Source organism: Cinclus cinclus, chromosome 4, assembly GCF_963662255.1.
Source record: "Cinclus cinclus chromosome 4, bCinCin1.1, whole genome shotgun sequence".
NCBI lineage: Eukaryota > Metazoa > Chordata > Aves > Passeriformes > Cinclidae > Cinclus > Cinclus cinclus.
This window is the reverse complement of record NC_085049.1, coordinates 42,975,486-42,999,530: the sequence shown is the minus strand read 5'-3', so window position 1 is coordinate 42,999,530 and position 24,045 is coordinate 42,975,486. Positions and strand designations below refer to the sequence as shown.

The 24,045-nt window shown below is 38.9% G+C and overlaps 1 protein-coding gene across 1 annotated transcript in view; it reads left to right on the top strand.

Annotated features, from left to right (window-relative positions):
• The window catches only part of PPM1H (protein phosphatase, Mg2+/Mn2+ dependent 1H), a 123,547-nt gene that overhangs the window by 31,388 nt on the left and 68,114 nt on the right, over positions 1–24,045 (top strand). The gene's annotated exons all lie outside the window — the stretch shown is intronic.

Genomic DNA, 24,045 nt, shown 5'->3' with positions numbered 1-24,045 from the left:
TAGAAACAGTCCTATTTTTTTTTTTTTTTTGCTTTGCTATATGTAACTACTGTGTGGGTGTTGCTAGGAGAGATGAAAACAAGGGGCTGAGAAATGAGCCCCATTTTTTTAAAATTAGGAGTGATGTGTATTATTTGCGTGGTTTGGGGGACAGTTATGGGTGGGTGTGTGTGTGTGTGTGCATTGATTTTTTTTTTATATTTTTTTTCCCAGAGTAGTGTTTCTATCCTGATTGCTTTTAACAATTACATGATAATGTGTAATTTAATTCTTGAAACATACTGCCTAGCTTTATCTTTCCTACTGCTCAAAAAAATGAAGTTCCCAGTTCAAGTCCTTATTCGTGGCTTATTACCTAAGCATTTACATTTAAGTGTGCAGCGTGTGTGTGTGTGTTGAGGGGAGAAGGGGAGAAGAACCTCACCTGCTTCCCTGACAAGGATATGCCTGCTGGTAGTTCTCCACCTGAGCTCAGAGATTTGTGCTAGAAGCATTGCTTGTGTATCATGTGGAAGGCAGCTGGTGTTCATACAATTACTGAGGTACACTTACACATGCTAAGAAGGAGCTGTGTGGGCACCTTCTATCAGTTCTGCTCAAATTAATCAAATCCTTCACAGACGTCCTTTTGATATTTGTATTTGCTATTAGGAACAGCTAAAAGGCTTCTGTTAATTTTTAACAGTCCAAATGGCTTCCAGGCTTTTGGTTTTGTTTTTCTTAAGGCAAGTCATAAAGCAGTAATTCACACGTGAAAAAATATATCACATTTAAAAAGCATCAGAATCCTGTGGGACTTTGCAGAGGAACACATTTCCTGATGTTTGATGACTTTTAAAAATCAGTTGTAGGAGGCCTGGTTTTCACTCTCACTCTGCAGAGACCTGAGACGACATCATCATCAGATGTATTTACAAATGGGAAGGGCCTTGATATCATACCAGATAAAATGCAGCAGTGGTAAAATGATACACCTGTTCTTAAAATCTTTGTAAAGCTATAATTTTTCAGGAAAAAAATATTTTAGTTTTTGACTGGACTGATTAGCAGATGGCTTTATGAAATGAGTATTCTTTTAGGTGAGTCTGGTGGTATAACATCATGTTGCTTTCTAGCCTTCTAATATTTTTCCAGAAGTAACCCTGGGACTATGAAACTCAAATTCCCTGTAGTATGGGGCAGTGCAAAGAAATAAGAGCTGGCTACAAGATAGTGATGCTGGCTGTTGGACACGAGCACTGCCAGTTGAACTGCCAGGATCTGTCAAACTCTACTGAATGTTTAATACTCAGTGATATCCTTAGCTAATAATTAAGCAGTAGCATATGTTGCATAATCCAGTATTCGACTTTGTTGGAATTTTATTCCTTCCTAAGTTCTTACATGGTTACTTAGTACCAGCAAAAAAATGGTTTGAGTTTTATGTTTGTTTGTAACATGAGGATTGAAGCCTTTTGCTTTCTCTAAATTTCTGTAGTTGTTAGGATTTTTTTCATGATTTTAACAAATCTGGATTTAATGTCAGAGGGCTTTGTGTTGAATTTTAGTTGCTCTTTGAATGTAAAGAGAGGAGAAAAACAGAAATTATGCAATGGTATGTAGTTGAGTGATGGAGAGCTGGAGAGGTTAACAACTTTTAAAATGTTTGCTTCAATAACTTTGAATTTTTAAAATCAAACTGTTACCAGACAACTCAACAGTTAAGACAAAGAAAGCAAAAATGGCAGCCATTGAATCATGAAGTATGTTCATTAAATAGTTTACAACTTTGCAAAGTTAGTCTAGGAGATTAGAGCAGGCTCCTTTACCTGCTGAAGTGTGGTAAACAGGAGTGGAGGCTTCTTACTGTTTTAGGTGTAGAATGCTTGTATTTTACTCTGATTCAACATAGGTCTAAGCTGAATGCTTAAAATAGAAACCTGATCTAAAGGTATGAAATGTGACCTCCAAAAGAAGGTGAATTATTTAATTTCACTTTTCTGCTATGGCAAACAAGCTAACCCAAATCTCTTGAACTCAACTTTCTTGCTTTACAGCCAAACCCTCTGAGATGATTTTGTGAAGCTATTTGCTTGTTGCTCTGCTCTCTTTCATCACATTTTCAGGCAGTGCACACTAAACATGTTTCACCCCCTAAAAAAAAAATAAAATTGAGGGGCAGATAAAACTGGGGAAAGGACTTCCCATTTCACTGCAAGACTTAAAGGTTTTCTTGCATGCCTTCAGGTATTGTGTTTTGGTCATCTGCAGGCCAGAGTGTGGCTTGTCACTGGGCTTGTATTTGGTTGTCTCTTAATGTTTTACCATGAACAAGCCTTTTTGATGACAGAAGTGTCATGTATTGTCTTACACTGGATTTCATGGAAGCTATTCAAAATATTTTTGCGATATGTTGTAAGAGCAGATCCTGCTTTCTGGGAGCATTGAATATTGATACAATTTGTTTACTGTTTTTAAGTAGATATATCCTAATAACAAGTGTGTAATTTTGTACTTCCACCTGCCATTAAATTCACATTTGATTTCCTTTCTGTTTTACCAATCTTACACATTTTTGGAGCTACACTGTACTTCTTGAAATGCCAAATATGGGCTGTGACTCATGATAAATCTGCTTGGGTATGTCTCATCTTCACCCTCTGTGAAAGGCTGTCTTGTCAGTCTTGAAGTGGAGATGGTTTTTCTGTATTTCTTCAGGAAGGGGTTCATCCCACTATGGACTGCGTTTACCGTCTACTGATCTGAGTCTGCCATGTAACAGATTAAGTATATTCATTTTAAAACAGCTTGCAATGGAGAACAGAGATGATGCAAACCCAAGTCCTAAAATTTGAATTTATTAGAAGTTCAGGGGAACCTTTATCTCCATGCTGTTTCTTACGATTCTCGCCTGGCATGTGCTCCCAGTCTTACTGGGCTGGGTCTGAAGTGGGATGCAGTGAAAGATGTCCTCTATACTTGGTGCTAGCAGTAAGATATTTTTGTACAAATTGATGCCTTTGATTTTTTTTTCAGTCCTGGCTATTTGCTTTATTTCATTTGAATAGGAAATGAGGTGAGGAGAAAGGCAAAGGAGTAGCAGTAAATTAAACTGGCTCTCTTTGTGGATTTGGGCTTAGTTGCAATAGTTTTCCAAGAGCTCATGTTAGAAAAGGGTTATGTGTAAAGTAAGTTTTTCTCATGTTTGGATCAGAGTGATAGTTTTGCCTCTTGCATTCTTCACTGTAGATGAGGAAAAAGCAAACATAGCATCCAGGATAGCAGCATGTTTCAACACTGTCAGTTCAATGCTGTGAATTCTTGCCTGGGAGGATGCTGTTCTGAACAATTAGTGGGTGGATGATTACGTATCACCTTAAAAAGTCCTGAGATTTTTAGTTTCTCAAAGAGCTAGTCCGTCAACTCTTCATTTAACAGTGCTAATAATTTCCCTTATCTGTCTGGCAGGGCGTTGTTTGTTTTAATGTGATCTCATTAGTATTATTAAAGGAGTTGGAGGGCTGAAACCTTTTTTTCCTTTTATTCCAGTGCCAAATATGTGTAAGTGGTTTTAAGGTGGAGAGTATGCATTAGAATTATAATGCAGTATAACTAGCAAACACTTCTCAGATGGCAAGTAAAAATAATTTTTGTTTATATTCTGCAACATGCGTTGTTATAATGATTTGAAGCATCCTATTTTACAGGACAGATTTCAAATATAGGTGACTGAAGCATTATAGCACATTCTAGCACTGCCCAAGCAAAGCTTTGGTTTAAAAGATATATACCTTGCTCTATGATTCCCTAGTTTTAAATGTTACTCCATTTATGTCTGTTACTCTACACTGTACGTTTGCCTAGAAGGTTTTCCAGTCAGAACTTAAATCACCAATGTAGAAGAATTAGATACTCAAAAAAAAAAAAATCCCAGTTTTTATCTTTCTCTTTCCTTGGGTGTTCTGTGCCTTCTCTTACGAATATTTTCCTTAGTGGGAAGCCTGTCTGTTCTCAGGTACCTTAGTGTTGCTTGTGAGGCTCTCTAGACCAGGCCTTTGTTAAGAATTAAACTGCATCTTTATGGGAATCTGTGTGGGAATTTGTAGCAGTCAGGTACTTTGGTTGTCTCAGTGATTTTTGCTTTGCACTGGATATTGGACTGGGTTCTTCTCATTCTGCTACACATTGCAAAAATATTGAAAACTGCTTTTATTTTTGCCCTGGGCTTGCTTCAGTGAAGACCCTATTTATTTTTTTTGCTTTTGTTGTGGGGTGTTTTTTTTCCTAAGGAATGGCCAATGGTCAACTTCTCACCGGTCTCTTTTGATGAGCAATGTGTTCTTTTTTGATCATTGCTCTTGTTCTGACTCCAGGTTTTATAATTTCAAATTATAATAATTTTCAAGCTCATTGGGACAAGTCTTTCCCCACATCTACAGGAGAGTTTTGACTAGCAGTGAGGGAATCAACTAGGGGAGGGGGCAGTACCTCCTCTCCAGCTGGAATGTGAATCTGCTGTTGGAAACCAAGCAGTGCTCATATGTAGTGAGTGTGTCGAGTGTGTTAACAGGTTTGCTCTTTGCCAGGCAAGTGAAATGAGTACCAAGAACAGAATAATTTGGATATTTTCCTATTCTGGCAGATGGAACAGTACACTGTGTTCAACCAGTCTCCACAAAGTCCTTGAACATTTGATGCTAACACCTGTTAAATTCCTCTAGAAAGTATTGAGGTATTATAGGGAGGAAAATTGTATGTCCTTGTTTATGTACCCCAGAAAGGAACTTGGTGCTAAAGACAAACATTGATCCAAATGATCAGTAAAAAAAACTACTTGGAGGCAGGGGTGGGAAGTCTTCCCTTGATTTTTTTTCCCTGCTGTTGCAATTGCTGTGTTATTCCCCTCAGCAAGCAGTGTTAAACAAGATTAAACATGACTAGAGAAAGATATATATGTATTTATCTCATCAGTGTACACTGATGTAAATTCATGTTTCTGAGTAGGCCCTGGGATGATTTTTTTTGCTGCAGTCCAAATGTTATCTTGAAATAAAAATTTTCCCTTTTTACTTTTAATCTTTTCTAAACTGAATATCATTTCTGAACTGTAGCAGTAACCCACTGGAAACATAAAGCTCTTAATGGTAAAACAGATGTAAATCTTGGTCAGAAAGACAGTATGACTTGCTATGGTTGCTAAAGTAAAATGGCATCTCTGTCAGTTCAAATAAGTCTGTAGCTGAATTTAAAAGCTTCTCCTGCCCTGTGTTTTGATGACTCATATGCCATCTTCATGTTCACTGCAGAATTCCTTGAGGACTCTTAAGATTTGGACATGCTTAGAATAAATTGAGTTTATTCTAAAGGAGATAGCCTGCCCAAGGTTTGTCACACAAACTCCTCCTTCACCTGGATCCCATCAATGACCCACACAATTCCTGCATGACCCATACAATTGAGTAAAGGATTGTGCTGTTATCCTTTGAGAGCCCTTAAACTCAATTGAGAGGTGAGCATCACAAGAACTCATGTCCTTGGTGAAGTACCTTTTGTGTACCTGATGTCCTGGGGTCAGGTTGGTTCAAAGTGAAGGTTTAGGGTTAAAAATAAATTTATTTGATTCTCTGCAGGAAAGGTTTGCTTTCAAAGTTTTCAAAAGGTGACACATCAAAATGTATTTTCAGAGTTATACTTAGTTGGATTTATCCTAAGATCCTTTCTTGCCTACTTCATCCTGTTAAATAGCTTGTGATAGTGGCTGATGAGTCCCACGGCTGGGCTGACACGTCCCAAAGAGTCACTAAAGCTACATCTTCCTTTGGTATCCTTTCAGGTAATGTGTCCTCCTTCTGAAGGCACTTTTGCTGGAGCTGGTCAGAACTGCTGCTCTGAGTTATTTTCCTCTCCCTGCTTTAAACGTGAGGATTGTCCTGACTTTTCCAGCCTCATTTCTTTCACTAGATGCTGGCCTGTTATCTTGTGGGAGATGAAGCAATTTCTCTGTGTCCTTAAACTCCTGATTAAAGTTACTGTTGAGTATCTCACCTTGCACATGTCCCATTGTTGGCCCTTGGATGCTTACAAGGCACATTGTGCATTTTATGTTGTCATCACCTATTATATTTTAACAGTATGGAATGCAAAACAAAATAGTTGAGGTAGAGAAAGGTTATATAATTAATCTAAGATGAATATATGAAATTCAGTTTACTATGCCTGTAGCTCTTTTCTCTGTGAGTATCATATAAAACCAAACATGTTACTGTAGAGCTGAATTTGAGTGTTAGCATTGAGTAATTCATCTTCCTGTCATGTGCAGTGGTAGTTTTGAAAAGAGGAAGAGTGTATTCTAAGATACTCTTAGGAGTATTTTTAAAAATTGATAGTGTGAAGAAAGTGTAGAACTCTCAGGGAACTTTTAATTCATGAGTTGTACAAATATGTTTTCAGTTTGACAATATTTCTATTTAATTGAGATACAAGACAAAATTTGTACTTGTTCAGAAGTAGGATATATCATGCTGAGAATTTGATGTAATACTGGTTGCAGGTATCTGTGGACATCAGATTTCTGATGAAAATCTTTTTAAGCTTCCAGTGAAGCTGAAAGTAAAGCATGGGAACCTTGTGTTTTGGGCATTGTCTCTATTAATGTTGCATTGGAATTACAGTGCTGTTTTATATGTTTTCTTCCTTCAGTAGCTATCACTGGGTAAAGCCTCATGGTTTCCCCTAGCTCTTAAAAGCAAACAAACAGAACTCCCACAAAGAAACCAACTTGCCATTCCTGTTGAGCTCTATAGTCTAGTCCATAATAACTGCACTTTTTTAAAAAAAATTAATCTTTTTCATTATTACAATCAGTTATTGTTCTTCTTTTTACAGAAACAAGATCTTTCCAAGTGTTCTGTGTACATTTCTTTACTTGGCTGAAAATAGTCAACGGGTTTCAAACTAACCTTTACATTTATTACTTCTTTTGTGGAAATACTGACTGTAGGGAGTGCTTATTGGTCTGATACTCAGCAGATGTCAGATGCTGGAGATGTTACATGTCTTTCAGTTCTGGGATTTTCCTGGCACTTGAGGTTTTGGGGTTTCATCAGTACAGCCTTTTGGGGAGAGATTGTTGCTTTGGCTCTATTGATGAAAGGCAGATACGAGTTTAGTTTCATGAATTGTTCAAATTCATTAGCTTGCCAAATGGCAAGCCACTTGCCATGTCCCCTTGCCTCAATCACTTCTCCTAGAAATTGAAAAGTACCTTCTGAAATAAGCTGCTGCTTAAAGTGAGGACTAAGATGCTAAAAAGACTCTCTAATCACTTCAGCGTCTTCTCTTTCAAATTTGCTTTTTCCTCCAGGTATTGAAGAGTTTTCCTTTAAAATAACTTGAGAATCAATTAATATGAAAGTTGCACACAAGAAATCTTGTATGGCATAGGATAGGTCACTTATAACCATGTCTGATTTTGCTGCTGCTGCAGAGTTCAGCTTTCAACCTGTGTTTTGTTGAGTGGAGAAGCCACTTCAAAGTATACACCAATCACGTGCAGAATGTGGCTGGCAGAAAGCTAACCTGGTAAGTCCTTTGTGGCCAGGGCAGGCTGCAGCTTTAGTGCAAGCTGGAAAACCTGCCTGCAAAGCCAGGACGAAACTGTTTACTTGCACAAACCATCTACGTTGGGCTGAGGTACTAGCATGTGCACCATTTTTTCTGGTCTGTAAACTGGGACAGGGGACAGCATTTGGGACCAGGGTGCAGTAAATCTGAGCCTTAAGTTTCAGCCTGAAAAAAAAAAAAAGAATAGCCTGACCCCAATCTGGAGCTTTCTTTTCTTTTGTGTCATCTTTCATTTCTGTTTCTTCATGCACCTCTCTCTGCCCTTGGAGTCTTTGATCAGTACTGAGTTCACATTATCAATAGTCTTGTTCACATCTCACATCCTGAGATCTCCCCAGAACAACACAGGGGTTTTCTGTTACTGAATGCAGCTGTAGAAAAGAAACTTCAGAGACAATACACGGAAGTTGTAGTTTCGCCTCCTGAAACCAGGTTAGGGCAGTACTCCAAGGAGGAACAGCAGTTTGAAACCACTTCTTCCTTAATTCCCTCTTTTTGTGGTACATGCAAACATTACTGTACAGAAAGAAAGACACAACAAACTGGCAAGTTATGTTATTCTAGCATGAATTTTCAGGCAATGAAAAGGAGGCTTTTTTATTTGGTCTGCTGACACTTTTATTTAAAGGTCTTAAGAGCCCTTTGGAGAGCAGGGCTTTTCTTGTGACTGGCTAATCTGGAGGCTCCTGATACAGTTTTTGCCCATTTTTGCCAAGATTATAAACTGGAAATTTGTCTTAAATGGAAGCAACTTTTTCACAACCTCACAACCAATGTGTGAGGAATTTGGGAACAGATACAGATTTCTAAGCCCAGTGTAGCACCATACTTGCATTGATGCTTTGTGCCTTGGTGAGAGAGGGAGAAGTTTTCAAGCATCTCCCCTAGAAAAACTGGTGTTATCCAGCTAATGTTGTTTTAAGACTGCCTGCTTTGAGCTGCCTGCCTGTGTTCTCCACCAGATGAGGTCTTTCAGGAGGACAGTGTGGTGTTTGTGGCTCAGCCATGACCCTGTTGATTTGGCGTTGGTCCCTGGAGGTTGGTTTGGCTGTGAGTGGGTGGATGGGGGGCTGGAGGCAGCTTGTGGAGAGTCACGGCACAGTAAATCCACACCTGGAGGGTGATCAAGCCTCAGCTGCCTGTTTGCTTGGCTGATGAGTTGGGTTCACAAGACTCTTTTTGAGGGCTTATTGCCTGAGCTGAATCCTGAGCCTTTGATTCAACATGGCTTTTTCTTGATTTGCCAGAAGGATAAAAGACTAACATAAGGGCTTTTCTTGGCCAAAAAGTTGCAGTTTATCTGATTCAATACCTGAGTTACCTCTTCTGCTAAGGCAAAAATTGCAGTTGCCTAAGGCAACCAATATGTTCGGTGTGATTGTAGGTTGTGATTGGTAAGCCTCTGTGGGTTTGACTGATATGACATAAAAAAATGGTGTTGCCTTTTTTTTCAGTGCAGTGCTGGTTGTAAATATATGTTAATTTTGCTGATTTTATCCATCTTTACCAGTGTTTGTTAGGAACATATGTCATCTCCTAATAAATGAGATACCGAGTGGGAGCCAGCTTTTCCTTTTTTAAAAATAGTGCTAATACTGATTTCTACTGCATTAGAATCTGTACTGAGTATGCAGATAGAGCAGGATAATGGAGAAGTTTGCTGTAATCCTTCCTTCCTTTGGCTTACCTACTACAGCTAATGGTCAGAGGTGAGAAAAAGGTGAGGGGGGTGAGAAGAAGCACTGTATAAAACCAGCCGTGTGTCATTCCTGGGGTGCAGAGTACAAACTCCCTGTTTGGAGAGATGGAAAAACAGTTAACTCAGTTAATATCTTGGGGATGTGGAACTGTAGGCAGGCCAAGTGCTTGCTTTTCCAGGCTTACACTATGTTGGTCTTTCAGTTACTTGCAGAAATAAGTCTAGTTGGCCATTAGGGACACTTGGGTGGGCAGGTGGTGATTCTCTGTCAGATTCTTGCCTAAGGGTGATCTTTTCTGAGGTGATGAGGTTCTTTGAACCTGCTGTTAATGTTGAACTTGTAATTATTTTTAGTTACAATTGGGAAAAAGAAAACTTGTAAGTGGCTAAGTAATTGTATATGAAAAAACAAAAATATTTTTTTGGGTTACTTTTAGGAATGTAGGCCTAAGTATCCCCTGTACCCTTCTTGGCTGCTTTGGAGACTGTTGAAGGTTTAACCCACAGTTTTCAGCAGTTTCAGCTGCAGAATCACCTTTTAATGCTGAGTTGTGGAACTGGTTTTCCTGGTCTTGAAAATAGCAAGTGTTTGGTATTTGGGAAAATACTGGTGACTGAGTATCAGCACCTGTCACATGTCACTGTCATTGCTCAGCCTGGGAACACCATCTTACAATACCAGAGGATGTGGGTGCCTGAGCCACTGGAGAGCAAACCCCCAGTTCTCCCCTCCAGCTCTTCTCCTAGCTTGACTTCAACAAACCTACTGGGAGTAGGAACAGCCAGTGGTCATCCAGCTCAGAAGATGTATCTGTATAGAAGAGGATATTTGCTAAACTGCCTGTCTGGAGATGTTAGCACAGGTGAAGGAAACTCTATGGACTATAAAGCAGCCTTGCTAGTTTTGTATGAGGTCAGAAGGGAGGAGAAGTGGGTTGTTTGGGTTTAGAATAAAGGCAGACTTTTTTGTCTGTTGACCCGGGATATGTAGTGCTTGTATAGGTGAGCAAGGTTGTTTCTTAGTTTGAAAAAAATGTTTTTTTTACATTCCTTTCTCATCTGAGAGATGTGAAGAAAAGGATTACATTCTGATTAATAGTATGTATTTGAAAAGTAATGGAGACATCCTGTTGTCAAGTACATAATTCAGATTTAGAGATGTACTTCTAAATCAAAAACTGACTAAACACTTGAAGGATTATTATTATAAATTTCTGGGATGCTGATAGATGGCTCCAATCTATATGGTTTTTACTTTGAGACAACTATAGCACATTCAGGGGAAAAAAATAATCTAACTTCCTCTCCTTACATATAATGTATTATCAGATTCATTCATCTGTCATTTTCCTCTCCCTAAAGTAGTGTTCTTCGTGCTGTTTGTCCTCCTTACTGTGCTGGGATTATGTCAGAAAGCTCTATTTAGAGGGTGATTTTGCCTCAGCAAAATGGGTTTGCGTAAGCTGTACTGCATTTTATTTGACTGGGAAGATTTGTTGCCATACACGTTACCACTGAACTGTTTGCTTCCCAGTGGAAATCCCTGTAGATGTGTGTCATCAGTGAAGCTCATCTGAGGTGCAGGAGCAAAGCTGGTGGGGACTGACCCCCCAGCCACAACATGAGCTCCTGCAGGAGCCTCGCACTGTGACAAATTGTCCTGGAGCTGTCTGTGCTTGCTGGCTGTGTCCTCTGGTGCTCACCACCTTCTCTCAGTGGCAAATATAAACAAAGCTGCACTCTGATTTCATAGGTGAGAGGTAGTTAAAATATATTCTGAAATCAGGAATAAATTGGCATATTCTAATGAGCAGCAGTTCCGCCTGTTTCACTGCATCCTGCACTCATCAAAGCACCAGGAATACATTGTAGGCTGTAGGCCTGCATGGCTGGGAGGTAGCTACAAATAAGCTACAAAAGGAGAAGAGAAACATTTCATTTCTGTTTTTGTTTACGTTGTACTGTACACATCTGCTCATTTACAGAATTGCCTATGCTAGTTTGTGGATTTTTATTATTTTTATTTAGTTCCTGAAGGTTTGGAAACTTCATTATTCTTGTAATCTACCAAAGCTGGAAAGAAAAGCTGTTTGTTCCATTAGGCTGTTTCAGGCTTCTGTGAAGTTCTTGACTTGCTTTTGATGATACAAAGAGCTATGAGTATCAGAAAGTCTCAAGGGTGAGGAATAAGCACGACACAGAGATGTCTCAAGCTCTGCTTATAACTCTGAGCTCTTGCTTATTTCCAGTAACTTCTGACCAGTGATAGTGCTTAAGAGCATGCCCAACTCTTTGCTCGATAAGATGGATAGTGTCTGTCCTCACATAGTGACAAAAATAGTTCTTTCTCTGATTAAACAGGCATTATCAAGAATATTGAAAGCAAAGGGGGTCTCCTTATTTTATAAAGAACAATTCTTCAGGTAGATAAGCTTAGCAGAATTGCTATGTTTCCTGGAGACCTAACATAGATAAGGTTGAGGAGTGTTCCCCTCATGGCATGCACCTAAAAACAGCCCCACACAGTGAATGTGAGTTGGACTGTATTATCCCTTGAGTTTTGCAAATGACTATAGAGTGGGAGTGACACAGGGAATATTCTTAGAGCAAACAAGCTGAGTGTGATCCCCTTCTCTCCCTGCTTTCTTGGGCTCCTGATGAAGCGATGCTGCCTTTGTTAAACAGAAGATAACCCTCTTAGTGTTTAGAAGACACTTGGTAAAGGACAAAGCCCGAGATGATTTAAATAGTTTGGGGAGTATTGTTCCCATGTCCAAACAATGTATTTCTTTGTTAATATGTAGTAAAAATGATCAGTCTTGCCTCAGTCAAGACAGTTTTGAAAGTCTGTGTACTACTGAGGAATAACTAACAGTGCTTTTGTTCAATTTTAATATTGTGATATTTAAAGCCCAGTTGAAGGCCACTGTGGAGTCATAGGCAGATAAAAATGCTGGAAGCACAGAAGTCTAATGGATACAATTATCACTGTAGTGCTCTTTGCACTAATTATTGAGGCTGTGTTAAAGGAGAGGTGTGTAACAGCAGGTACTATGGCAGGAGACACCTTTGGCCCTGCTGCAACCACTCTCCATTCTGTGGAAGAACCTTTTTCTTGTGTTTGGAAACACATTACTCCAAATCACTTCTTTGTAAGACTGAATTTTGTGCTTAGTGATATAGTCAACATTTCAGAGGAACTGGAATTTTTTTTGCTTGCTTTTTAATTTTTTTCATTTTTCTTCCCAGTAGGGGAAGACTCCTATGTGTTGCAAATCTTTCTTTTCTAATTGCTGTGCTGATTAGTCCTGTATTCTGTGGGGCATTTTATTTCAACACTCTGAGATTGTATTCCTTAATCTTTGCATAGTAAATAAAATGTGTGCTAATCAAATACATTTATTCCGGTTCAAAATATCCATATGGGAGATATATATACATATACATATATATATATATATATATATATATATATATATATATATATATATATATATATATATATATGTGTGTGTATGTGTGTGTGTGTATGTGTGTGTGTTGCATGTTTCCAAAGCATAAAGGAAGTATGGTGCTTTAACTGGTTCAGGAAACACTGATTTTGTACAGTAGATGGTGTGATTGTATTTTGTGACTATTTGAACCTGTGGAATAAAAAAAATCTCCTTTTTCTCAATTGAAGAATTATCTCTACCCTTGAAACACACACTTCAATGAGAAAAGGTTGGCATTGTGAGCTGGTTGATGGGTAAAGGAAGGAAAATTGTATTGTCAGTTAAAAGTGTGGGACAGCCTGTGCAATGCTTTGAAGATCATGTACCAGCTCTTTGTGGGCTTTCCCCCCTCCCCCACTTTTTTTTTTTTTCGTGGCAGTTTAACAGCCATCACTTAATGCTACTGGAGGTGTTTTGTCCTTGGCAAATGATTTGCAAATCCCTTGCTGCCTCTTGTTGATCATTTTGAACTGAGAGCAGAATAATGATTTTTCCTCTACTGGCGGTGTTTGCCTCTGAATAAGAGCTGTCTAGCTTTCTGTGCCTATCTTAAGATCCTGTGCTCAATGACTCCAAAGGTATGTATCTAGGTAGAGTGCAAATGTCAAAATACAACAATACTAATGTCTAGTTTTCTTCTTTTCAGTCATCAGAAGAAATTGATAGATACATTTCCATGTGTGTAGAGTATGTACTGAGATAAGTCTATGTTGACATCTGCTTCAATACTAATTTCTGACATCTCCCTGGTACTTTCAGAAGAGGAGAAATTATTTTTATTAAAAAGTCTCTGAGCTTGTCTTTGGTCCCTGGTTGTGGCTTGGGCTTTTTCCCTGTTATGCTAGAGAATACACAGTTCTCAGCCTCCTTCCAAGCTGCCAACTTACTGTTCCACTGAAGTTACTTCTGGCTCCAGTCCCAGTATTTGTGGGGAACAATAGATCCTATTTTAGCCTATACAGATTTAATTGCTGTGAATAAGATTGACAATTATCTGCTTTTGAGTCTGAAAATCCCACCAGCTGTTTTAGATGCATTCAAATAGTTACACCACACTAGACTCACATATTGTATCAGGAGCTGTAATGCCAATATGTCCTTGGCCTTTATTTCTTCTACTTTCCTTTAAACCCTAATTTTCTGCCTTGGTTGGCATTATTAGTTATACCAAAGGACTTATATATCAAAGATGCATTTTGAGGAAAATGAATGCATTTCAAATAGCAAAAAAACTTATTGAAAGAGAAGTTCATGGGCTTTTTTTTTTTTTCTTGTCTCCCTCCACCCTCATATGCTCAAGCATGTAAGTGGGAATCATCTGACCACATGCTGACAACCTGCTGTGTCAGTGTCTAGGCTCAGCTTTATCACCCAGGAAGAGGAAGGCACGTTTCATGCTATGTAAACAACTAAAATAGGTCAGATGAATCATGCCCCCAGATGTCTTCTTTCTCTTTAGCTAATCACCCAGACTTAATAAGCAGACTTAGCTGTCTGCACCGTAGACATCTGACTAGATCTCACCTCTGGGGACCATACTTGTCACAGCAGTCACATATGGGTGACTAGACACATGTAGACATGTAAGAAGATTAAAAGTACTTGGCTTCTTGATGCAGAGCCAGTGCCAAGGTGAAGGTGCTCTGGGCTCATCTTGAAACGAAAGACAAACCTGAGTGGATTTTCCCAGAAGCGAGATGTATCAGTATTTGACATTCACAGTTACATATTGCTGAACTGGGATTCATCTTCTCATTACTAGCTTCCTAGACTCCTAAGATACAGCTTCATAGCTTTCTTTTTTTGGAAATGTTAGACAGGACTTATCTTCCCTATTATCCGCTATTTCTACCTTCATACTGTCTCTTCAATCTTGTTGTGGAAATATGTTGACTTGGATTTAAAAAAGAAAAATAATTTCATTACACAGGTGTCCCTGTGGGGTAGCACACTGGTATATGAAGGTGGAGGTTGCTTATATTGGGAAAGCCAAGAGAGAAGATACCTAAAGCTTGCCTTTCACCCTTTGCCTGAGAAGTTGTCTCTTGCAGGTTATTCAATTGCTGAATTCTGTGGGTTTTCTTTTCAGTCTGAATACATTTTGTATTATTTATTTAGAATCTTGTCTAGGGGTGTGTAAGTTCAAACTTCCAGTTTCACTCTTTGCCTTTGTACATATTTCACATTTTTGCAGCTTATAATTTCTGAAAGTGAGTTGTTCCTTAGTGTAGCAGGATGCAGAGACACTCTAGTACTTTATTATTTCCTGATACATATTTTTACAGGTCTTGACACAATTTTAATTTCCTAGTGGTCTGAGAGGCATGGAGAGGTTTACATGGAATTTGCTGTAGTCAGTTGGTTCTGGTGTTGACTTTGTTCTCATTGAGACTTCTCTGGAATTGCCTTTGGTCACACTGTGCAAGATCTACACCATCAGGGCTGCTTAAGTTTGTTCCAGGCTATGCCATCTCCTCTAGGCCTCTTTGGGCACAAGTGATTCTCCTTAGTAATAGTGCTTTCTAATATATTCGAAGTTGGCCCTACTTGCTGTGTTTGTACTGTTTGCTAGTCTGTAGGCTTTCCAGTGTGCCTGTTGCATGTATAAGTGAAAACTTGGATTGAGGCTTTTTAGGTGCCTGTGATACTGACTTTGGAAAGGACAAGGTTTGCAGATTGCACAGCACAAGTAGAAGCTATGGTAGTGCTGGAGAAGTGTGACCTTTCAGACTTCACAGGGTATCAGTGAGCTGTTCCTGCTCAGCACCAGTTCCTGTGCACACATTGGGTAAGACAGGCCTCTTGTTTTGTGCTTTGCTCCCTCTGCGTTCCCATATGGGCAAGGTCCTGGACAGCCTGTTCTAGGTGACCTTGCTTGTGCAGGATGTTTGGACCAGATGACCTCCAGAGGACACTTTGGAGCTCAGCTATTCTGTGATTCTCTGGTTTTGCACCTTCCAAAACTTCTTAACCTTGCAACTCGTCCTCTGCTCTTGGGTGGGAGCACATCTCTTCATCCCATCTCCTGCCAGGACAGAAGGAGCCTTTGGGGAAAATTTACCCTGAAGCTGTGGCATACCATGTTAATAGGTATTGTGCAGACCCCAGAGCTTCAGTACCTTCCCTCTGGATAAAGGTAGCAGGTGGGGCTGGAAAAGACACCTTTGTCTCCAAGCTGTGTGCTCTCACACAGAGCCAGATTCTAATTTGCTTACTGCTATTTGCCTGCTCTTGGGTAGAAATTTTGCATTTGGCTGTCATTCTTCTTTTGCTGGCACTGATTTTACCAGGGTTTCTATGTTGGCTTTCACTCTAAATTAACATTGCACCTGGAAATTTTCACCTGTGATGGCTGAACAACTAGGCAAAGATATTAAGCACTTTGACCTATATTACATGAAAAATAAGTATTTTCAATGGCATAGTATTTAACCAAGTTTTGTATAACTTGTGTGAGAAACTTCACAGGTTTTTTTTGTGGAGGTATTTGCGTGTATATGTATATAAATTATATTTTAAAGTACTGCAAAATTTTCTTAATCCTATTTTGCTTTAATTGCTGTGAGTTTTTTATACTTTAAATTTAGGAAGGCTAATTTTGGAATTGATTGTTATCCCCAAAAGAAATAAATGAATGATCACTATAAATGTTTTGATGAATCATGGTCTATCAAGATTAAGGAAGCTGCCATTTTTCTGTATTCTTTTTTTTCAGGCTTGGGATTGCTGATATTTCATTGGTTTGCATTTATCTTATATTTTAACAGCTTCAAAGATGAGGTCTAGGAAAGCAATTTTAGTAACAGAAGTAAAAGACTGGGTTTTGAGGCACATTTCTGTGGCAGTCATTGGAGTGTTTTTTGCACATGACTCCTTCCTGCAGATCTGCCAGCTAATGTTCTCCCAAAGGAAAAGTGATGGATGTAAAACTCCAGCAGCAGGGTATAGTTTTACTTCAATTATTAAAAATTACCAGCATATGAGTGGCTCTGAATTAATTCCCTACTTGTGATAATAAAGCTGTATGGAATGTTTTCTCTCTTTGTTTTAATCCTCCCCCTTGCCTTGCATATGTGTGCTTCCATACATATAGAATTTCTATAATGACTTTTAAGAATAAATTAGCAGATTGTCTTCTTTCAGGTTGTGGGGGCTTCAAGTACCTGCTGCAGTAGAGGGATATTGTGAATAAGACATTAGTGTGTATCTGTGGAAATGTGTACCTTCTGGAAATGTATACCTTCTCTGTCACACTTGCAGAGATTATCTTGGGGCTAAATCAGTTGACAGCTGTATAAAAGGGATTAGTACTGTCACTGCTCATCTCTTAGGGTTAACTTTCACATATGCTGAATATGAGAGAATTTTTTTTAAAAGCTTGGGCCAGTTTTGCATAAGCCATTTATCTTGATTTCTCTTAACCCTGAAGCTGAGTGTGGTCTACATCATCTCAGTCTAAATATGCGGGATTTACTGCGTTATTTTAAGCAGATAATTTGCTTCACTGTAAGCATAAGGAGAACTTTTATTTGCATATAATTGGCATTTCTGTAAGGAAGAAAGAGTTTATTTTAGATGTGCTTTCAAAAGTGGAACTTTGAGAAGGAAACTGGGGAGGAGGGGAAGTAGTCTTTTGTTTTCTTCCTGCGTCCTTGTCATGTGCATACATTTAAAAGTCTGAAAGAAAACAAAAATAGGAGGTCAATTCAAACTGAGCTTTTGGGTGGGGTTTGGTGTAGTAATAGTAGCTGGTGGTGTAGCAGTAGTGCTGAACTTGTAGATATAGTGAATATTTCTGAAACCCAGATGCCCCTTGCTGTAGCAATTAGGGGCAAGTTGCTTTTCCTTACCTTTTCCTTATTTTAACTAGACTGGTTCTTGTATTTGTCACATAACTCTGTGGGGACGAATGAACTTCATATGCAACCATTTTATCAGACTGTGTCTCAGCTTTGGTACTGTCCTTATGGGGGATGTCATGGTCAAGACTATATTCAGCCTCACATGCAGAAGGTGGTGTACAGGTCATGGGAACTAACATGGAAGTAGCTGCTTTTCCTTTGCATTAGAGGGAAGGGAATGGCAGAACTTTGGTTCCCATCTTCATTGTGAGCTCTAGGATAGATCCAAACATGTTTCTCATCTAAAAGCAGCTCATACCACTATCCAATTATGTGTTTCTTGGTGTGCAGTCAAAAATGAAGTATTACTCATCAGTGAACTTCTAGGATCACCCCTAAAGGCTATGGCAGTGAAAGCAAATGTGATAAAATGACTGTGAACAAAATAAAAAAGTTACTATCAGGGTGTGATTTCTTTAGAGTGAGCCAGGTGCCTCAATTTCGAGAGCTGTCAGTCCTAATGTGCCAAGTCACAGGTACTATTCACACATGGCTAATGAGGCATGATAAAGGATATTCCTGTAGAAAGGGTCCATTTATTTTCACCACTGTTCAAGGGGTTTTTTAATGCTTTCTGCTTCAATTTGAAGCTGAAAACATATCACACCAGTTGAAGCTGGTAAGCATTATCAACAACATAATAATGTTACAGCATAATAACATGAGGTAACATATAATATTATAAGTTAATAACAGAAGGTAAGCTTTATCAGCAACAAAAATCTAGAAAAATCTAATAATGCGTAAAAATCTCAGAGTTTTTATGCAAGTATATTCATCTGCAAATATATTAATCTTCACCAGATTGAATGTGCTCTATTCATATAAGAAAGCATAACTTGAAGAACTGTCAAGGCAACTTCTTCCTGAATACTGTGAAAATAAGTTCAGGCCCATTTTCCAGATAAGCAGGATTTGAGAACTTAACTGTTGGAGAGAAGAAGAAAAAGGTCCAAGTGCATTAGTGGAAACTGAACTAGAAGGACACTGGTCAACACAAAGTTGTTTATTCTCATTGTCTTCTAGGTCTCTTGCTTATATTCCAGCAAGCATTGAACAGCCAGGCAAAGTTGTTTTAGATATGGATGATGAGCAACCTGACCTGGCATTCTCTTCAATTTCACTGTCCTTTGTGGGAAATAAATGGTGGTTCTGTTACAGTGCCAAATTAATCTTAGCTTTTGCAACCTCTCCTTACCCCATTCTGATAGCTAGTACAGAAAGAGTGAGGAAGAAGAATTTGGCAAGTAGTGTTGCTAGCTGTGGCTGAGTCTACTCAGCTCTGAGGTGAGATCATGCTTAACCACCTTTGTGTCCCACTGGTCTGGCTCAGCATCTGCTTGGGGCTCACTGTCCCTTGGTTTCCTTCAGCAATACCTGCATGCTAATTATCAAAAAGAGCTGCCTCTCCCTGAGTAGTGGTCATAGAGCATGCACATTCCTGCAGCGACCTACAGCTGTTTTGTTCCTTGTAGTCCCTTAGTATTTAATCTTGTTTTGGTAGCTGGATGGTGTGCTGCACTGTAGCATTTTGGGAAGTCCATACAAATGACATCAGAGTGGACTTCCCTTCCAAGATGTCATTGACTCCAGGCAAAGAAAAGCTGTGTTACCAGGTTATGATAATTTACACTGAACTTGTGGCAAATTTCCAGCATAAATGCTATTCTACTTTTATGCTTTGCCTTTTTTAATCCCTTATTTCATTCTTATTAGCTTGATTGTTGTCAAAGTGAGCTTGACCTAGTATACCAGTGTAATTGCTGGTAGGAGAAACTGTATTTTCACAGCATATCTTTGCAAGATTTCATGGCTAAGTATTTAATAGCTAAGTATCACTTCTTTCTTGGTTAATAAAATGAAAGTTTTATGTAGCTCCATGGATTTAGAGAGCTGATTCTGGCTTCAGTTTGTGTCGGCAGTGGACAATACTAGTGGGTGCTTTGGCTTTGACATGCATAGTGTGGCAGTTACAGTGATGAATGAATGGAACCGTTTAGGCTGCTTGTAAAGCTGCCTTTCATCTGAGGGAGGAGGTGAACAGTTAGAAGGAAATCTCTTTCAAGCTGATTCCTAATGAAGAAATAAATATCCTGTGGGTGAAAGGGAGGAAACAGACACCTACCTGGAAATCTAAGACTGTAAGTGAGATTGTCACAGAAAAAGCAGTGGCATCTACTCACATAGTTATCCACTAAGTAGAAACAAAAGGGTGGGAGGGAGAAGTAAAGCCAGCAACACTTCTGTGAAAGTTGTTTTTTTGTTGTATCTTTAATCATTATTTTAAGACTGTTGAAATATAACACGAAACTGTTAGGAACGTATTGTCTGTTGTCTGTACATGTAATATTCATTCAGCTGGGTTACTTCTGGGTTATTAGTTGGGTTAGATGCAAGCTGGTGTCATGCAGTTATGGAGTGGTGTGTGTGTGCCACAGCTGCAAAGAAGAGAGGCTGGCTGTAGCACCTGTGAGGGCGGGAGAGAAGGGCTTTGTGCTTCCTGATGAATTGATTCATTCAGTCAAAACAAATATAGGTGTCCACTGCTAGTCTGAAACCCCAGAGGAGAGTAGAATTGAAAATTGCAGTGTACAACAAGCTGCCTATGGATAAATCCTTTTACCTCTAGCTCCTTTTTTTCTTGCTAACCCTTATGAGCTTTTGCATTTGTATGGGAGCAAATGAGTACAGGCTCCCCAAGTAAAAACTTCTTTTAGGTCACTTTACAAGCAATGTTCCTTTACTGCAGCTCATGGACTCTTTGAAACTTCTGTTGTGGGTTGTATTCTGCTCCAACTGGTAAGGTAACAGCATTGGAGGGTTTTTTTGGTGGGTAAAACATTCCTGCTACAGCACAGCTTAGAATTTTGACTGATTACAAATTAATGTAATATCAAAGAGCATGGTATAGGAAGGAATAAAACACCTGAAGAGTATATACTGGTATTGATGCAAAAAAAAAAAAAAATAGAGGGATGAGTAGAAATGCTTCAAAAGACTGAGGCTTTTATTTTTGCTTTCTGTTTGCTTGTGGTTTGATTTGGGTTGTCTGGGGGGCTAGGGGTGGTGAAACTATCAGAGCCTATTTTGGATTTGTTTACCAGGCCTGTTTTGGTTCTCTTAAGCTAAACTTAAGATTTCGCAATCAGTGATCATGGCACAGAACTTTTAACTCTTCTTGTTGAGACAAGAATAGAAGCACAGCATGACCTGCATTTCCATCTAGTCAGATAGGCTTTAGGGTCTCACAAGATACCAAGAGAATCCTAACTGTGAGCCAAACTAGCTGGCTCCTATCTGGTGGACTTGCTTTCAGCTGAGGACATGTTAAAATTAAGACGTGTGAAGTACTGAAGTGTCCATCAAGATTGATGCAGGTACTTCAGCTGTGATCAAAGCCCACCACCTGACTGTGCAGGCTTCAGGAAGCTCCTGTTTGGAAAGCAGGATAGATTTTTACTAGCACCACTATACCCCAAATTAAACTTTAGGATTATTTATTTATTACTGAGAAATGTGTTTGACACAATACAAACAGCAGATTCTGTAAAAAGAGGTGCTTCTGTTCTAGATACATTATTTGGGTTAAACATTGCCAAAGATTGGTTAGGAGATGTATGTCAGTACTTGGGGAGAGGAAGGAAAGGATGGAAAGGAGCTGATCATCAATAGGTCTAATCAGTGTCTTGAGAAATTTGGAGAGGGAACAAAAGGAAAAATTAATTTGAAAATGTGTGTCTAGGTAAGCTACAGAATCATGTAGGCCTATGTCTTATTTTAATTAATTTTTAGCTATCTTTTCCTCTGCATTATTATTAAAGTTAATGATAAAATTGAAATTATTGGAGCTATTTTATCTCATTTTGTTCACTTTATTGGTGGAAAATTTGTATTTTGAGTTAGACAGAGAAGAACATATGAGCAATCTTTGGAAACTGAGGCAGCTCCTCAGTGGAAGGAGGGGCAGATTTTTCCATAAAAAGTTCCAGAGATTTAATTAAGGGCTACCTTTTGGTGATATGAATATCTTGTTAGTTCTGCTTTGTTATTTGTATAAGCAGCTTAGATGTGATTTTTTTTCTGATAAGTCACAGTCTGGGAGAGCAAGGAGGAAAGACAACAGTGAATCAGCATTGGAAAGCTGGTTGAAAGAATTGCCTGGAGGAGGGATTTAGGAAACTGCAGAAAGAAAAGGATTTAAAATTCAGCAAAGGCAGAGCTGTTTGAAGCTGAGTATAAGCTGTTTGAAGCTGAGTACGTTACTATCTTCTGTGCTTGGCATCAGGTTCCAACACATAGTTCAAGATTTGAAACTGAAAATTATGGGGGTTCACTGCAGCAGTTTGCCAGGATTTGCCTATGAGACGGGATGTGAGAGTAGAAGAGTGTTTGTGCCAGGAGAGGAGCAGCTTTTGGTATCTAGACCCTGTATTACCTGGTAGGATCCATAAGCACCATTTTGACCTTATGATAAATTCAGGGCTTCACAAGGAATAAAATACACTTAAGCTTCTGAATAAGAAAGAAAAACTGTAATTCTGGGAGATACAGTAGATTTCTCAGATGAAATGTATTATTCAGAGCCCCATTCCTCCCTCCTCAATACACTGACACCCCAATTCCCATGTCTGCTCAGTATTCAGTCTTGACAGGTTCTTTTTGATCATACCTTCTTCTAGCAAGGTGTTTGGTACACAATTTCAATTCCAGGTGTTTTGTGATAGCTGATTGTCAAGCCAGTCTGAGTCACTTTGTTCTCATATTCTTTCTGATGTATTCTGTGCATTGACAAATTTTCTTCATAAAAGCTTTATAAAATGATAATATTGTGCATAACTTGAAATGTCATTAAACATCAAAACATCTTCCACCATACAAGTCCTGAAGTCCATCACTAAGTTCAGAAACCAGGGCAACTCCCAAGAGTTCAATGACAATGTTCAGTGTTGTTAAGGAACAATAAGTGGTAGGAAAGCAGCAATGTTTGTAAGGAGTAACTTTTGTCTCTTACTTGTCTTCTGCTTCTTTTTTAGAATGGGATTGAAAACAGCAGCATCAGTAAGGAGACTGATCAGCTTAACTGAATATTGACTAGTTCCTGATGTAATAAAACTACACTTTCTCTGCTGCTGCAGTATTTTAATCATGTTTGTATACTTTCAAACTGAACAGGTCTTGGTCAGCTGATATAAATACTTTGGTATTATGATTTTGTCATGCGTGTTGTGTGTTCTGCCCTCCCCCCTGGACACTTCCCCCATTTTTGCAAATATGCTTCTCCTTTTCCTAATGTCAGAAAAATGAGAGTTTTCAGACTGGAAGCTTACTGCATCTAATATTTGATCTGCAATTGCCCAAAGGTTAAGCACTACAGGGAATGAGCCATTAAACTTCTCACAAGTGCCTTGCAACTAATTGCTCCTTCATCTCTGCTCTGTATGTGTTTTGCAAAATAATCTTATCCACAATTAGTGTTTATTTATTGTTTGCAAGAAATACTTGCAAAAAAATGGTGGTATTGTGCATACAGATAGATTGCAATGTGTAGCATTTAGCACTGTAAGTAAACTTCCCATTTCTGAAAGCCATTAACTGTGGTGGATGTACATTTTCTTTTAAAAAGAGACTGTTTTTTCTATTCAGAGGCAGGAATACTCATTTGCATGTCACATCATCATATTGCTCCTTGAAAGTGAAAAGAGTGTAGTACCTGTAAGCAAGGCTGATACAGACTTGACATTTCAGCAAGAGCAGGCAAGCTGGGGTTCCCTGCAAGCCTTCCTTTGGTTTTTGTTTTCTTTTCATTTCAACAGCCTTTAGAAAGTATTTTCCTATTGTGTAAAGTTTTACTGTAATGAAAACATTAAAAGTCAGGTATGTCTTGAACTTGCTGTCAGGACCATGATGTACCTCCAAACTCTTTTGGTTTCTGGGGAGGCAGCAGTTATTTCTAAAGACATTTTGTGCCTGATGTGAAACTTGGTGCTTATCCAGTAGTGGAAATACTGTCTGAGTATTGGTCAACTTGTTGACCCAAACTTCCCAGTAAAGAGGAGAGTTGGTGGATAGTGTTTGTGGAAGAAGACGTGCTTGCATCAAAGTCAGTGTCTTTGCTTGGTTGGAACAAGATGTTGTTCCATCTTGCATGGGTTTTCCCCATGTGAACCCAGGACTGTCAACTGATGCAAAATTGGTCAGTTTGTGATGAGATTCTCATGCAGAAAGTGGAAAATGTGTTTGAGCTTGACTGTTCTGAGACTGATGGTAGTAATCACAGTATTTTGGATAATACAAGCTTCTAATTAAGGTTTTAAAAACTTGTTGGTGGAATAGCTGTTATTTCAGCCTC